Genomic DNA, 15552 nt, shown 5'->3' on the forward strand with positions numbered 1-15552 from the left:
CAAAACAGGGTTTTTGAATTTTATTTAATATAGTGGCTAATCCAAAATTATAAAGTTCAAATCGTTATTTGGGGCTTTGGTTGTGACGTGGTGTGGTATCACATCCACTGTTGTGTATCAATTATATAATACTAAAATATTTAAATATTGTTATGCAAAAAAGAAAGAGTAACAAAACAATACCTATAATATGTGTTCTTTTAAAAAATCATGGAGATTCCAAGAGGCATTATGTGTTTTATAGTTTGTGTGATAAATAAATTAAGAACATTATGAACATCAAGTCTTATTACCTTAACTACTCTGAGCCTTTTTTCCCCATTTATAAAATAAAGGGATTGGTCTGGATGGTCTGGATAGTCCCTAAAATCTTTTCCAGTTCTGATATCCTGTAATCTTAGGGGCTTATGAATCACTATCAGTATCACTCACACTCCCCTTCATTTCTCTTCTCCTTTTATTTCTGCATCCATTAAGAGGTTTTTGTTTGTTTGTTTTCACACTATTTATTTTTTCTCATCTCTTAAGATATAATTTAAGTCTTCTAATTCATTACCTGTGTATTAGTCAGACTCGACTCGCTCTCCGCCTTTCTTATTTATAACGGGACTTTCACATTGACCCTATTACCTTCCATTTCAAGCTACCTTGAAAGAAGTGCTCTACACCTCAGATCTGTTTTAGTTTAATTTTCTTCAATCTAATTTAATTAAGATGTTTAGAATTTTTGAGTAAGTACATAGTCTAATTGTTATGACAAAATGCACAGGGACTTCCAGAAAGTTTGCTGGAGCACTGGGGATTCTCTCCCGCCTGCCTCTCCTCAGGGAGCCCCAGCTGGTGAGTCACGGCTGTGCTGGCAGAAACCTTGAAAGATTCTGGAAAATAAAATTCTTGAGAAGGGCAGATTATTCTTCTCTGTGAAAAATACAAGGTTGTAAAAACAGAGGTTGGATGACTGAATTTACAGCAGTAATTATCTCAGAATGATAATTAACTATTTTCTTCAAGTTTTCAGAGATTGAAATGCCTCCTCCTTTGCTGTACCTGTATCTGTTTTGATATGAGTATGCTTGGATATTCAGTTTGGATTCCTGAGAATGACTGAAAACTTGTTTTTCTTTTCCTTACCAGGATTTTTGCAATCATTCCCCGCTTGGTCTCATAGTCTATGATGGAATTACTTTTGTGTAACTAGATTTTTTTTGTTTGTTTGATTGTTTAATTTAAATGACCATGAGTGAATGTGTCCAGTTTTAGACCTTACCATTAACATAATTTTTTAACAAACTGTGACAATTAAGAACTCAAGGTTTGGGGCATCAGATGGATTTGAGTCTACAGTGTTTCCCCGAAAATATGACCTAGCCAGACAATCAGCTTTAATGTGTCTTTTGGAGCAAAAATTAATATAAGATCAGGTATTATGTTATATTATGTTATATTATGTTATATTATATTATATTATATTATATTATATTATATTATATTATATTATATTATATTATATTAATATGCCCGTCTTATATTATAGTAAAATAAGACCGGGTCTTATATTAATTTTTGCTCCAAAAGACGCATTAGAGCTGATTTTCCAGCTAGGTCTTATTTTCAGGGAAATACGGTAGTTTGGTCTCTGCTGCACGGAGGTGTGCAAATGGTGGGGTGGCAAGAGTGGTCTACCCCAGGTGCAGGCAATAATAGGGTGTATTGTTGGTAGAGAATTTATAAACAATAACAAAACTCACTAAAAGTCAGTCTGATTTTTATTATCAACATGTCAGTCACATCTAAGAAATGTCAGTAATAAAATACTCCTTGAGAATGTTCCTTTTTTGGTCCTAGATCTAAAGCAATGTTTCTCAAAGTATGCTTTGTCCCCAAAACCGCTGGGGGGTACTAGAGATGCTTTCTGGGGGGACTGTGAGGTAACAACTAATTTTTGTAATAATATTAAAATGTCATTTGCCTTTTCCTCTCATATTCTCTCAAATGTACATTGAAGTTTTCAGAAACTATAATGTGATATAATAGTACAACATGTTGAATGATGAAGCAAATAGGAGTGTTTTACATTAGCTAAAATGTAAAGCAATGTAATTTCATGTTAATTTTAATGTATTTTTATTCAAATATGTCAACATGTAATGTATTTATTATTATTTTAAATGAGTTATAAAGACACATTTCAATTTTTTCCATTCTAATTTCTAGTATGGTAAATATATAACCCACAAAAATAAAAGATGTTTGATTTTTAATAATTTAAGGGATGCTGTGACCAAAAAGTTTGAAAATCACTGTTGTAAACAATTGCTGAATTTAATTTTCTTTTTGATAGCTGCAGAGTATTCCTCTAATAGTACAAACTATATATTTAATATGTAATATAAGTATGCAATTTATGGACATACTTTCTAATCTTTACTATTATGAACAGATCCACAATTAATATGCTTATGTATAATTACTTTTACCCTCACCTATAAAGTGCCTGTATAATCATCCAACAAGGACATCGTTGAGACTAAGAGAGCAGGGGTATTAGTAATTATGCTGGGATAGGGCAGGTGCAAACCAGGGCTATATCCTAGGCAAACTGAGACGAATGATCATTCTACTTACATAGCGCCTATTATGTTTCAAGCATTTTACATATATGACCATATTCAATAATCATGGCAACTCTATGAGGCACGTACTATTATTATTGCCACTTTATCAATTAGGAAACTCTGACTTGGTATATATTCAATAATTTGCCCAAGGCTACACAATTAGAAAATTCAAAACCAGGATTGAAATCCAAATAGTATGGCTCCAGCATCTATTCTGTTGACCCTCACATTATACTATCTCTCTTTGAGATATGAGGGAGATTACTACAGGATACATTTCTGGAATTATAATTGAGAGTAAAAGAGTATGTGAATTTTTATGTTGATAAATAGTTTTTCTTAAGGTTGAACTAATACTCTCTAACAAAGAATGCACAAGATCATCTATTTCCTCATATTTTCATCAATGTTATATATTATTAATCTTTATATAAAAAAATTGCCATTCTGATAAATGAAAAATTGTATTTCAGTATATTTGCATTGCTCCTTTTCTAATGGTAGTTGAGCTTATTTTCATGTATTTAGAGTCATATGTTGTGATGGTTTATTTTATGTGTCAACTTGACTGAGCTAAGGGATTCCCGGAAATTAGTAAAACACTATTATTGGGTGTGTCCGTAAGAGTGTCTCTGGAAGAGATTAGCATTTGAGTCAATAGACTGAGTAACAAAGCTTGCCCTCACCAATGCGATTGGCATTATCCAATCCACTGAATAGAACAAAAAGTGGAAGAAAGGTGAATTTGTTTTCGATTTGAGCTAAGACATTTATCTTCTGCCCTCAGAATACTCCTGGTTCTTAGACTTTCAGACTGGGAATTAGACCAGTGGCCCACCAATTCTCAGGGCTTCAGGCTCAGACTAAATTATACCATCTGCTTTTCTGGTTCTCCAGCTGGCAGGCAGCAAACGATACAACTTTTTGGCCTCCATAAAACTATGTAGGTAAATTCCTATAATAAATATCCTCTTATCTATATCTGTCTTATTCATTCTGTTTCTCTGCCAGAACCCTGACTAATGCATATGTACTTCCATTTCTGTTTATAATTATTGCACTTTTTAAGTTACTGTTCACCTTTTGCTTGCTGATTTGTGGGAGCACTGCAGATTTAAAAAAATTATGTAATTAAATTCAACAATCTTTTCTTTCATGGCTTTTAAATTTTCTTTCACACTCAGACAGGACAGCCTCACTCCATTTTGTGGTGTGTGTGTGTGTATTTGTACACATGTGCATGTATAACACTCAGGCTTTCTTTTAGGTTCTTTTATGGCTTAATTTTCACGTTTCCATCTGTGAATTATTTTTCATTTATTCTAGTGTAGAAAGTGAGGTAGGTAACTACCTTTGTTTTTATTTTCTAATATACATTTTAGATCATTATGTTGTGATAATTCACTTCATATGTGGTAGTGTTAGTCACCTCTCATTTCTCTACTTTACAAAAATATCCTGAATATTTTACTTGTCCTGAAAATATTTAATGTTTCATATGAACATTAGAAACAGCTAATAAAATTATAAAACTAAAATTCCATTCTACTGTTAATTAATTTCTATATTATATTAATTTATATAGACTTAAAGTTTGTAATAGTTCCCTTGGAGAAACTCACGTTCTTTTTCACTTTCAAGCTTGTTTGCGTTGCTCAATAGGTCTAAACTTGTATTTCCATAGATTTTTTTTTTTAATATAGGAGGAATATTTATTTTTATATAATACTTTTGTAAGAACCTCACTGAATTCTAATGTTGCAGTCTTAAATATGAATACACAAATAAAGATCAAACATAAAATAAATCATTTGACAGAAAGAGTAGAGCAAAAATAATAAGCAGAGAAAATAGATAACAGAATTAACAGAGATAAGTAAAAAAAAATGTGAAAAAAATCTTCATGTGAAATCAACATTCTAATCAGAGGCCTCAAGAGATTAGAGAAACATATTACATAAATAAAACAAACCAGAATGCCATGGAAAAGGTACAAATGAGTACAAGGAAGAGTTCGTAGAATCTAAAACAATTGCACAGATAAACAATTCAAGAGAACTACGGAAAAATGAATTCAAGGAAATCACCCACTTTTATGCAAATCTAATAAAAATTCCCTATTTTGGAAGGAGATGATTTTGTTAGTGTTATATCTCTTTATCTTGCATTTTATTTTTTAATTCTAGTTTACCTGGTCAAAATAGTCAAAGCAACTTTCCAGTGTAATTGTAGATGAGATAGGTTCTGGTTTATTTTGATTTTGGAAGGAAATACTTTTATTAGTGTTATATCTCTATATCTTGCATTTTATTTTTTAATTTTAATTTATCTAGTCAAAATGGTCAAAGCAACTTTCCAGTGTGATTGTAGATGAGATAGGTTCTGGTTTATTTTTATTTATTATATAAAATCTTTTTTAGTTCTTCCAAACCAAATAAAACTTGGTCCTCCAAAGCACTTTGTGCAGAAAAAGGGCATTGGTTTGTTGTTTGTTAATCACTGTAATGGTTAATTTTATATATTAACTGGACCACAGGATGTCCTGACATTTGGTAAAACATTCTGGGTGAGTCTGTGAGAATAGAAGGTTCTGGATGAAATTAACCTCTGCATCCATAGACTGAGTAAAGCAGATTGCCCTCCAAAATGAAAGAAGGCCTCATCGATCAATTGAAGACTTGAATAGAACAAAAAGGCTGAGTAAAAGAGAATTCCTCTACAAGGCTGCATGAGCTGGGACATCACTTCTTTGGTTCTTTTCCTGCCTTCAGACTCAAAATGACACATCTGCTCTTTCTGGGTATCGAGACTGCCAACTTTAGGACTGAAAATATACTATCAGCTCTTCTGGGTCTCCTACTTGCCAACTGCAGATCTTGGATATTGTCAGCTTCCATAATTGTGTGAGTGGATTTCTGTGTGTGTGTGTGTGTGTGTGTGTGTGTGCATGTGTGTGTGTTCTGTGTGTAAAACAGGACCTTCTTAGTCCTGCATCTCTGTAGAACCCTGACTAATACATTGACTGAATTACAAAGAGTGCAAAATAGCCGTACCATGTCTCCATAATTTGTTGAAAATATGCTGCTCCTTGAACATTAGGTGAAGTAGGGCAATGGGTAATAATAGAAAAACTGAGTAGACAGAAATAAGAAGACCTGGGTTTTAGGTCAGTCTCTGCCAGGACCTCTCTGGGACACTGTCAATCATTTCACCTATGTAAACAAAAAGATAAACAACCCAATTAAAAATGGGCAGAAGACATGAACAGAAACTTCTCCAAAGAAGATATACAAATGGCCAACAAATATGTGAAAAAATGCTCAACTTCACTAGCTATTAGGAAAATGCAAATCAAAAACACAATGAGATATCACCTCACACCTGTTAGAATGGCTATCATCAACAAGAAAAATAATAACAAGTGTTGGCAGGGCTGTGGAGAAAAAGGAACGCTCATACACTGTTGGTGCGAATGTAAATTGGTACAGCCGCTATGGAAAACAGGATGGAGGTTCTTAAAAAAATTAAGAATAGACCATATTCTATTAAGAATTAAGAATTCTTAATCTTAAAAAAAATTAAGAATTAAGAAATTAAAAATTAAAATTAAAAATTAAGAAAAATTAAGAATTACCATATGACCCAGCAATCCCTCTCCTGGGTATATACCCAAAAAATATGAAAACATTTATCCATAAAGATATATGTGCTCCGATGTTCATTGCAGCTTTATTTACAGTGGAAGACATGGAAACAACCAAAGTGTCCTTCAATAGATGATTGGATTAAGAAGATATGGTATATATACACAATGGAATACTACTCTGCCATAAGAAAAGATGAAATACTGCCATTTGCAACAACATGGATGGATCTTGATTGAGATCATTATGCTAAGTGAGATAAATCAGACAGAAAAAGTTGAGAACTGTATGACTTCATGCATATGTGGGATATAAAACTGAAGGCAACAAAGGAAGAAGACAAGCAAATAAAGAAACAAAAACTCAGATACAGACAATAGTTTAGTGGTTACCAGAAGGTAAGGGGAATGGAGGATGGTAGAAGAGGGTAAAGGGGGTCAAATATATGGTGATGGAAGGAGAACTGACTCTGGGTGGTGAACACATAATGCAATATGTAGATGATGTATTATAGAATTGTGCACTTGAAACCTATGTAGTTTTGTTGACCACTGTCATTCCAATAAACTAAAAACAACAAAACAGAAAAACAGAACAAAAAACAAAACAAAACAAAACAAAAACCTCAGTTGCCAATATCTATAAAATATGGGGTTTGAGTAGATGAACTCTAAGATCATTTCCTGATTTGCAATTCTGTGTTTTTATAAACAATTACTTAAATCACGGCTTTTATTGGATTTGTTGTCAAAGTGCTAGAATAGAATCATGTATTCATTTATGTGTCACAATTTGTATCATTATGCAATTCATTCTTTTAATTCTATAATTCACTCTTAACTTCTTACTAACTTTCTGTAAACCATTTTTATCATTTTAACAGGTTTTCTTCTCTGAGATTTTCTTGTGATCCTGGACTGTGGAATGTCTCTTTAGACGACTGATTTGATATTTACCTATGTTAAGCACACATTGCTTTCGAACATGTATTTATCTTAATTATTGAGATGGAGGTTTCGTTTGCAATTTAGACTCTAATGTTAAAAAAATCTTGGGTCCAGGTTTACAAATCATTTTTTGTTTGTTTGTTTTTCCCATCCAGAGTCAAGGCAGAGAGAAGCTTCATTAATCCTTGTGTGCTTCCTAAGTCAGTATATAGGTTTATTCCAGCTTACCGTTTCACTGAGGTTTCAGTTCTCTTAGGGCTCCAGCTATATGTATCAATCTCTTTTCCAGTTTCTTACTAAAGTAAAATTATTAAGATCCAAGGACTGAACATATTGAGTCTGATATTCAATACTTCTATTTACTATGCCTTATTGTTTCCAGAGATTGAGCCCATGAATTTACCACTTTTAACTTCCTTCACCTGGGGATTCTCATCAGTTCTCATTAGTTCAGCCACACATTTTATATATTGTACTACATATAACAACTCTAGTTGTTCATAGTAGGAGGGATATTATATCATTTTAGTCGACCATTTTACTAGAGTCAGGTGGGCTAACACTGTGTATAAATATCAATACTTTGTATCTGGAAAGCTCACCATATAAAAGACATCAGAGGAGACTAAGACAACACTTTTCAAAAAACTTTAAATTCAAACTTCTGTTATGGTAATGACAATAGAATTTCTCCATTTACAAGTGGTAGGGAACCAGAGTGTTACTTGGTTTGTTGACAACCATTTAGCAAAACTTAGAATAGACACACATCAGAAGAATAGAACATTTTTCTGGCTTCACATCTAAGATCTTCCTATGTATTATACAAGTTCAAAGAGCAGAAATTAATATTCAAGTCATAAAAATACAACAAACCATGCATTGTGGTTCTAGAGATGTTACAAAAAATTATGAGTAAAAAATAAAGATGATACAATTATATAATAAAGTGAGAATTATGGACAAGTTCTTTGAAAATTGAAATAAAGAAGAAGATAAGTTATTCACAGCCATTACAATTCAGAGGTTCTCAACAACGATTTTTGGTATTTACCTTGCTGCCTTCATGTATACTCAAATGTGAAATTTCAAATTCAGTGTGCATGAACTAGGTGAGAAAATACCTTAATGTAGAACATATTTCAGTAGTCATTACTAAAGGAATGAAGCATTATCAAGGAAATTGGTTTGATAATGCTTTATGAAAAGTATCAGCTATTACCATGTAATTTCAAAGTCCAGTCTAAAACTATACCAGAATTTCAAAAATGGAATGAAAAAAATGTAACTTTTAAATTTTTAAGTCATTTGCTCCCTTTCTGTTCTTTCCTTCCCAGGATTAAGTGAAACTGAAGGCTGAAAATCCCAAATAAATTATTTTTGTCATAGTCTTTTTTTTTTAACCTATGTGCTAGTTATAAGTCATCTGGATACAAATTTTTATGAACAACTGGGTAAGTTGTGAGGAGACAGAAATAAAATTAACTGCATGAAGGATCAAATACAACTTTAAAATTACTTCTCATTCATTTACTGAAGAGCAAAAATCTTATGAAAATCAAAAAATTATAGTCACAGTATTTTCAGTCTGAAATCTATTAATTTCAGATATTTTTTTTGCATGTTATTTTCCTAAGTGATAAGAACCATAAAGAACTTTCAGACAGCCTCTCTTACTGTAGGCTCATAATCATCATCATCATCATCATCATCATCATCATATTATTATTATTATTAATTATTATTATTATTATTATTATTATTATTATTATTATCATCATCATCATCTTAAGGAGGGCAGAGCTCAAGTGGCCCGTGCGGGGATGGAACAGGCAACCTTGGTGTCATTAGCACCATTGGTGTTATTAGCACCATGCTGTAACCAACTCAGCTAACCGGCCACCCCAGGTCATCATATTTTCAGTTGCTTTCTCTAAAAAATGAAACTAGGGGTGGCCTATAAACTCTGTTGGTTAGAGCATGGTGCTGGTAGCACCAAGGTTGCTGGTTTGATTCCTGTTTCATGGGCCATTATGAGCAGCGCCCTCCTTAAAGAAATAAATCAATAAAAAAATACATAAATAACAAAAATAAAAAATGAAACTAACCTATAAGTTAATAAGCAGATAGGGTAATTTCTAATTTAGATCCCTAATTCTAGGCAAAGAAAACTATGCTTAGGGGCATATGATATGATGGATCAGCAAACAATGATTGCCTCAGCCTCAACTAAGGGAGTGGCAACAATGTAGCTAAATTACAAATCAAAACCCAATCTCTGTATGCCGAAGTTTCTCTTTTACTTTGGCAAAATGGGTGTGTTAACGTTAAAATGCTTCTTAACGACCAAACATACTAAACAAAATTATCTACCTAAGATAGCTGTGTCAGGATGCTGAGTACAACCCCTTATTTTGAAATTTCACATTTGAGTATAGAAATATTGAGTGTAGAAATATGGAGCTTATAAAAAATGTCTACAAAGAGGTCTGGTAATGTGTCCCTAAGTAAATTGATGCTCTGAAAAGCAAAGTGACTTTCTTAAGCACAAACAACTAATTAATTCCAAACAGGAATAAAACTCAGACTTTCTTTCCTCTGTAGCCTGAGCCTCATCATACACTGGAGGTGTAGGATAAACAATGAAATAACCCCTCTTAAGTCACAGCCCTCTTTCCTTCACTATAATCTAAATATAATTTCTTCTGGAATGTATGACCAAAAAAATGACAGAACAATTTACAAAGAAAGCACTATGAGTTCCAATTCTACTATGGTTATGTGAGCCCCCAATAACCCAACCCTTCTGCTGATAACAACTATAAACTCTAAATAAAATACAAGAAAAGACAGCTACCTTTTGTTTACTAGGTATCTAAATAGATTATGAAAAGTATAGAGAAGCAACAATATGGGTGGAATTTTCAAGTTGTATTTTTTCTTCTTTGGCAGTATTTGAACACGAAGCACAGCTTCAGAGTGACACAGTTTGAGCAACTAAATTCCAACAACTCCACCTCTTCTCTGGCCATAGAGGGCAAGGAAAGGAATGTGGGTGAGCTGGAGGTGAGGACAGATGGCAGAGAGCTAGGGAAAGAACCTTTAATTGTGGGAATGAAATCACACAAATCTCAACCTAAATGCATGTACAGGACTCACGCAAACAATGGAGTGATGTTTTAAGAAATTAAACTGAGACTTGAGCCACCATTCTCAGATGGTAAGATAGAACTTATAATTTAAATATAACAGGACTGATTGACTGCTAAAAGAAAAAGAAAAATGTTTTCCACAGAATTATAGCAGAATCTACAGTTAAGGATTAAAACATTCACAATACCATGGCATGATCCAAAATTAACTGACATATGACACACAATTAAAAACAGTGAGCCATTTTAAAGGAAAAGAAAATCAACAGATGCCAACCCAAGGTGGTGTAGATGTTGAAATGATCAGACAAGACTTTTAAGCAGTTATTATAATATACTCCATAGTGTAAAATGAAATACATTAGAAAAACACAGGAAATCTCAGCGAAGAAACAGAGAACAACAAGGAAATCTTAGAACTAAAAAATACAATACCTGAAATTTAAAAATGCACTAATGGACTCAGTAGCAGAATGGAGACGATAAAGAAAAATGTCAGTGAACCTGAATATAGATCAATACAAATCACCAATCTGAAGAACAGCAAAACATAATAAGGTTAAAAAAATGAATAGAGCCTTAGAGAGCTTTGGAGCAACATGAAAATATTTAACATATGTGTAATTGTTGCCCTAGAAGAAAGAAAGAGAGGTAAGGACAGAAAAAAAAAAAAAAAAGAAGAAAGAAAGAAGGAAGGAAGGAAGGAAGGAAGGAAGGAAGTAAGGAAGGAAGGAAGGAAGGAAGGAAGGAAGAAAGAAAGAAAGGATGCTTAAATATTTAAATAAAGGTATACATTTACAGATTTAAATAGGTCACCAACTCAAGGAGAATAAATCCAGAGAAATTTATGTTTATACAAATGGTAATCAGACTATTGAAAATCAAAGATAAAGAGAATATCTTTGAAACCAAGAGAAATGACACTTTAGAGAAAAGAGAACAATTTAAAAGTCTACAGATTTCTTGGTACCATACACAAATTAGCTCAAAATGGATTGAAGACCAAACTATAAGAGATTAAAACTATAAAATTGTTAGAAAAAAATACATAAGTGTAACTCTTCAGATACTTGGATTCGGCTATGCTTTTTTAGGGATGACAACTAAAACATAACCAAAAGGAAAATATAAATTAGACTTCATCATAGTAAAAAATTATTGTGCTTTAAAAGAGACTATCAAGAAACTGAAAAAACAACTATCACAATGGGAGGATATGCTAGCAAATCATATATATCCCAAGAGGCTAGTATCTAGAATATATAAAGGACTCTTATAACTCAATGGTAAAGATATTGCCAAATTTTTAAAATAGGCAAAGGATTTGAATGGACATTTTTCCCAAGAAGATATACAAATGGACAAGCATAAGAAAAGATGCTAAACATCATTAGTCATTAGGAAAATGTTCATCAAAACCAAAATGTGATACCACTTCACATCCACTAGGATGGCTAGAATCAAAAAGTGAGATAATAACACAAGTTAGCAAGTATATGGAGAAGTCAGAACCTTCATACACTGCTGGTGGGTATATAAAATTGTACAGCCACTTTGGAGAGCAATCTGGCAGTTCCTCAAAAAGTTAAATATAGAGTTACCATTTGACCCAGAAATTGATATATATACATATATACATATATACATACATATGTATATATGTATATATATATCCAACAGAAATTAAAACATGACCACCCAATTATTTGTACACAAATTTTCATTACAGTATTATTCATAATAACCAAAATGTAGAAATAACTCAAATGTCTAATAAATTATACTTTAAATGGTGACATGTGATATATGAGTTATATCTCAATAAAGCTGCTATGAAAAACAGGATAATATGGAATGTGTCCGCACTTTTCATAGAAACTTTATTTGTAATTGATAAAACCTGTAAACAATCAAGTGTCCATCAATAAGTTAATCAATAAACAAATTGCAGCAAATGGAAATTATTTAACAATATAATAAAATGGATTATTGGAACATCAACAACATGAATGAATTTGAATGAAAGAAGCCAGATATAAAAGAGATCCTACCATATGATTTCATTTATATAAAATTCTAAAGACAACTAATAACATAGCATCAGAAATCAGAAAATGATTGCTTAGGGACTGGTTGAAAAAAGGGATGGATTGAAAAGAGGTTTAAGAAAAATTTGGTGTTGGTGGAATTGTTCAGCATCTTCATTATGATAATGGTTTCATGGGTAGTTCAAAGTCCTTGAACTATACATTTTAAATAATTCGTAGTTTAATTCACACTTTTTATACTGCAATAAATTTGTAAAATAAAACAAAAATAAGAGTGAAATGAGGTAAATTGTTCACTAAAGAACAAGTTCTTTCCAATTATCTCATTTAATGTTTCAGACAACTTTTTATAACTGTTATATCTGGTGATACTATAGTCTTAGTGAATTTTGACACAAGTTACTCATAGTCTTTTACGTATGATAGGAAAATGTGAACCATATAGTTAGATGGATTCATTAGATAGTTAAAAGGTAGGGAATATATGACTTGCCAAATTTTATAATAACATGATGGACTAGAAACTGAAACAAACAATTAACAGGAGGGGAAATCTCACTCCCTTGATCTAATAGATCTAATACTTTCTCCCCATGCCTTTCCTCACTCCCAGGCAAAATCGAAATTTATTCAGATCGGTCAGACTTCAAGGCAATCTGAACAATATAGGAAGGAGATTACTGGTCATGTAAAGATCACTGGACAGGTTAAGAGTAAAACAGTCATTTATCTCTGTCTCTAGAATGTTGTCTAAGTATTCAGAAAGGTGAATTGACACAGGCTGCTCCTTCCATGTAGACCCAGTTCTGTTGAGCTTTCTCTTCTACCTCCTAATCTCAAGTAGTTCAGGAAGTAAGTTCCCATGGCTATCATCTTCACTTTAGCCCATCTTTCCTTCTCTCCCCTTCCCCTTTTGCTCCCCCTTCCACCCTTTCCTCCTTTTTCTTTCTTCTCTCTCTCTCTCTCTCTCTCTCTCTCTCTCTCTCTCTCTCTCTCTCTCTCTCTCTCTCTCTCTCCCCCTCTTGTCCTCTCTCCTTCCCTTACTCTTTCCTTCTATTATTAATACACTCTCTCCTCATCCATACTGAAGAAGATAAATGGACACATCAGGAAGTTGAACTACTTGATCTCCCTCCTACTATTTCTCTCCTTTTTTGTGCTAGATTAGGGAACTTGAATTTTATCCTGAAATCTGTTAGAAACCAATGCATATATGTTTTTAAGAAGCAGAATTACTTGATTAAATTTTATAACTTTAAAAAATCAGTCTACCTGGGAGGTTATATTGGGACAGGAAGAGAGAGGTGAGAGGGATATAAGAATATTAAAACCAAAAACAAAAGACAAAAAAGAAAAAGTACTACAGAGATCCAGTCATGAACCAGTACAAATAGGAAGGGATGGTTTTGGGAGTCATTAAGGAGATAAAATTTGCACTTATTAGTGATTAATTACTTTTGTGTGTCCGCGAGAGAGTGGGGTGCAGGCAGAGAATGAGAATGATGGTATCAAAAGATATCTATGTTTCTGTTTTGAGTGATGGGGTAATAAGACAGAGAGAATACAGAATAAATGATAGCTAACGATGATACATTGTGGATACATGAGCTGTGCATGTTTAGCTGGAGGTATAAATGGAACTTCTAAGTAGAGATATCTATAAGGCAGTTAAATATATAGGTCTGCAGTTCAGAGAATTTTCATCTAGAGTTGGAAACATTTAGCACGTAGATGATAGTTGAAGCCAAAGATGGGATGAAGTCATCAAGGGTCCCATTAGTGAGCAAGCAAAGTGCTAAGGATGAGCCACCGAGAACACTGACATTGAAGGGGTTAGTATAAGAAAATGAAGGAGAATCTGAGAGGTAGGAAGAAAGCCAGAGGAGAGAGATATTACCGCACCTCAGAGAGGAAAAATATTGGGACGATACACTGCCCAACATTTTTAAATTCCAATTTAGGATTACCACATTTTGGGTGAGGCAACTAAAGTATCTAACCCAGAGAAGGTAAAACCACAGAATAAGAGCAGAAATAAGTGCAGAGTAGGTATTCTCATATCTGAAGACTAATTATGTATAACAGAGTATATTTGTTTTGTTTTGTTGTGAACTCAAAAACCAGAGCTAGAACCATTGCGAAGAAGGTCCAGAAAGAAAGAGTTCAGCTCAAGTTAAGGAAGAAAAATTCTACATTTTGGTCAGAATTATCTACAGATTAAACGGGCTGCCCCAATGGAAGTTTTTAGTACTAGCCTGATGGGTCACATGTCAGGATCAGGGATCCATGAATAAAGATACTATATATCTATCATGATCATCTAAAAGTACTTAATAAGTAGTAGGTTGAATAATACGTAATTGCCAATATTTAGCCATGTTTTTTTACCAATAAAAATGACAATTTAATATGGTTCAATAATATTTACTGAATAAAAAAATCTAATGAATTAATAAATAGTGAATGAATGAATGAATATTGGACGAAAAAGTCCCCTTAATTTTCAGTGAATAAAAATATAGTTACTTTTTAAAAATCAGTTCTAAAAGCACTAAGGGAAACAACAACACAAATTGACTACAGAGTTTGCTGGAAGAAAAAAATGTTTCCTTCTACCTTCAAGTAGAAATTTTTGAAGGGGTCCAAAGTAATATCTTAGTTAAATATTATGTATATATATTTACTTGAGTAAATTTACTCAGAGATGTTGCATTGAAAAATCCATTGCAATATTTATAAACTGAAAAGCAAAATTATTATTTTATTTATTATTATTATCATTTATGACACCAAAAAAAGTTACCTCATAAATATACCTCTGACTAAACAAATACAGTAGCAAAATACATTTTTTAATTTAAAAGGAAATGATCTATTTATCAATTCAGCTTATTATGATTTAATTTCTGTTGGCTTTTGTCATTCATTTATAAGAAACTTATACTACTCAGAAGGAAAGAAATTGCTAGTTGCTGATTTTTATTTAATGATTCTGAGTTACTATGAGTCTGATTTCCTCACATTATTGCTGGGAATCATAAATGTCACCACAAATGCAATTTTTTGTTCTTATTTTGATTTCTATTGACTAAGCCTTTCCCTTTTCAGCCACTTAGTGTCACTCTATTACAACACAAATTACA

This window comes from Rhinolophus ferrumequinum, chromosome 2 (assembly GCF_004115265.2).
Source record: "Rhinolophus ferrumequinum isolate MPI-CBG mRhiFer1 chromosome 2, mRhiFer1_v1.p, whole genome shotgun sequence".
Classification (NCBI taxonomy): Eukaryota; Metazoa; Chordata; class Mammalia; order Chiroptera; family Rhinolophidae; genus Rhinolophus; species Rhinolophus ferrumequinum.